The following is a 2,941-nucleotide window of genomic DNA, read 5'->3' on the forward strand; positions in this document are numbered from 1 at the left end:
TCTTAGGCTATAGGCAACACATGCATTTGCCATGGGTAGCCCTGGGCATTCGGGTGACCCGATCGGGTTCGGGTCGGGTATTTCGGATTTTCGGGTATTTCAGATTAAGGGGTCCTAGAACCATTCGGGTATTTCTAATATTCGTGTCGGATTTCGGATAAACACCCATTGGGTTCAGTTCGGATCGGGTATCCGATCTCAATCCGAAATTAAGTAAACAAAACTCAATTTCATTCAATAAACCGATCAATAACCATAAGCAGAAAGAGACCAATGTTCAAAATTCAAACAATAATCTCGTTCAAACAACCACATAACAAGATTGTTAAACAAACAAATCCAAGTACTAAACGAGAGAGACAACAAAGTAAACCAAAATTAAAAAACCAAGTACTAGCCGATAGGCGATAGTTCTTGTAAAACTATCACCGATTGTAACACCAAAACAACAAAACACCTTGTAGCTTCAAGTAGTGGAGACCTTAATCTTCAATGCAGAACTCTAAAAAAAAAAGAATTGGATGAGCTAACATAAACTATAAGAGAGGAAAAAACAAAAAATAACAAGATCTAGTGATATACAAACCTTTTTCAAGTCGATCTTCATATTCTACTTCTGCCAGAATTTGAGCATTGGTAAGAACTCTTGATTCAATTGCAATGTCTTGTTTCATCCACTGCTCAGTACACATCAAAACCTCAACCATATAGGGAGTTAGGCAACTTCTACATGGTTCTATTATCCTACCACTTGTGCTAAAAGCACTTTTAGATGATACAGATGACACTTGCATAACAAAGACATCACGAGCCATTTTTGATAGAATAGGGTACTTACCACAATTGAATTTCCACCAAGATAGAACATCATACTCAGTCCCCATCATCACATCTGGATTCTCAACAGCCTCTTTCAGGTATGTAGTCAACTCATCTTTTGTTACTTGAACTCCAATATCATTTAACGCTGCTTTGTACCTTTTATCAATTGTGAAAAGACGAGGAACACTATCTGCTTCACTCACATCTGGCTGAGATGACTAAAAAGGCTGAGACTGAGATGACTGAGAAGGCTGAGAAGGCTGAGATTTAGCATACCGGTCACTATACTCCTTGAACATATCAACCAGAAGATTGTAAACCTTGTCATACATCTCTTTATATGTTGGAGTCTCTTCACCATACAACTCGGCAAAACAAATCTTAGCAAAATGCAGCTTCTTACTAGGATCAAATATTGTCGCTATTATCAACATCAGATTGATATTACTAAGCCCATCCCAGTACTTATCAAACTTCTTATACATTTCCTCAGCCTTTATCTTCAACTCAGAATCATAACTAGAACACAGCAGGTCAAGATTGGTTGATATGTTGACAATCTCTCCATAACACTTATGAGAATTCAGTCTAGTATAAGCCGGGGTAATCAATGTTGAGTTGTAAAATATCTCTAAAAACCTGTCTAACCTTTCAACCGCACGCCAATCATTGAAGGTAGGAGGTCCAATTCTCTTTTTTCCATTATCAATCTCCAAGAAATGATCATTGTATAGCTTGTCTTCTGTCTCCATCTTATCAAATGCTACCTTGTACTTAATTGCCCTCTGCAACATCAAATAAGTCGAATTCCACCTAGTCTTAACAACCAAAGGCAAACTACCCCTTGTCATCCTAATAGAATCTATCTTCTGGTCAAATGCGCTTTGCCTATTTGCGTGGGATCTAAAATAAGAGATAGCATTCCTGATTGCAAGTACATTCTCAGAAACTTCAGTCAACCCGTCTCTCACTATCAAATTAATGATATGACCAGCACATCTCACATGCATAAACTCTCCTTTCATAACTAAAGACTCATCAGAAACGAAAGAGAAAGCAGTCTCAAACTTACTCAAAGAATTTGTATTTTCTGTTGCATTGTCCACTGTAATAGAGAAGACCTTCTCTATACCCCAATCAGCTAAACAATCAAGAAGAGTAGCTGCAATTGTCTTCCCTTTGTGGTATGTCACATACTTGAATCTTATTATAAGCTTCTTTAGTCGCCAATACTGATCAATGTAATGTGCTGTTATGACCATATAACTTGCACCTGTGAGTAGCAATCGATTTTAAGATAAGATTAGAATAGATAAGTGAACTCAAAAACGAGCCATTTGTGAGTAAAAAGAAGGATAAATGACATTACCTGTGACATCACTAACCCATATATCTGTTGTGAGTGAGACTCTTTGTTTGTTAGCAATGAACCACTTTCTCATTGTCGATTTTCTCTGAATAAACATCTCAACAATGTCCCTTGTGGCAGTCCTTCTGGAGTGTGGTTTATATAGATTCATCTGCATCCATGAACATATAGAAACATATTAGTATCATTACAATAAAATCCAGAAGAAAAAAAAGGAAAAAAAAAGAAGAACATTATACCTTGCTACAGAAGTGTCTCCAAGCCATACTTTCAATGAAAGATAATGGCAACTCCCCTATCACAAGCATCTCATTGGATGCTTCTCTGAAAACACTCTCTGAAACTTTAGCATTTTGCAGATTTCCATCCTTATTAATGACCTGTTGACTCAACTTTGGATCTTTTCCTTCTAGCCACACCTTGTGCTCCTTACAGACTTCAAGATGATTCCACAAATTTTTAATCCCTGACTTTGATGGACACTTGTATTCTCTCTTGCAATAGTGGCAGGTACATATATTGCGGTTATTTGGTAGCCTTGTGAATTGAACTCATACACCTGACCTTGGAGTGATTTGCCTCAGAGTTTTTGGTTGTTCATCTCCATCTTTATGATTCTGTTTTTTTTCCCCATTGATTTGCTTCTGGAGTCTGAAACCCTTCTCCTTTGCCATCAAACTCAAATCCATCTGCATCATTATCTCGATCATGTTGATGTGAAGATGATGAATCCATCTGCTAATTGTAAAA

At 37.3% G+C, this 2,941-nt stretch overlaps 1 pseudogene; it reads right to left on the reverse strand.

Annotated features, from left to right (window-relative positions):
• Positions 1 to 536: 536 nt before the first annotated feature.
• LOC147934536 (zinc finger BED domain-containing protein RICESLEEPER 2-like) lies at positions 537 to 2,088 on the reverse strand (annotated as a pseudogene).
• Positions 2,089 to 2,941: the final 853 nt, after the last annotated feature.

The sequence above is a fragment of the Camelina sativa genome, chromosome 11 (genome assembly GCF_030686135.1).
Source record: "Camelina sativa cultivar CO46 ecotype springtype chromosome 11, ASM3068613v1".
Lineage (NCBI taxonomy): Eukaryota > Viridiplantae > Streptophyta > Magnoliopsida > Brassicales > Brassicaceae > Camelina > Camelina sativa.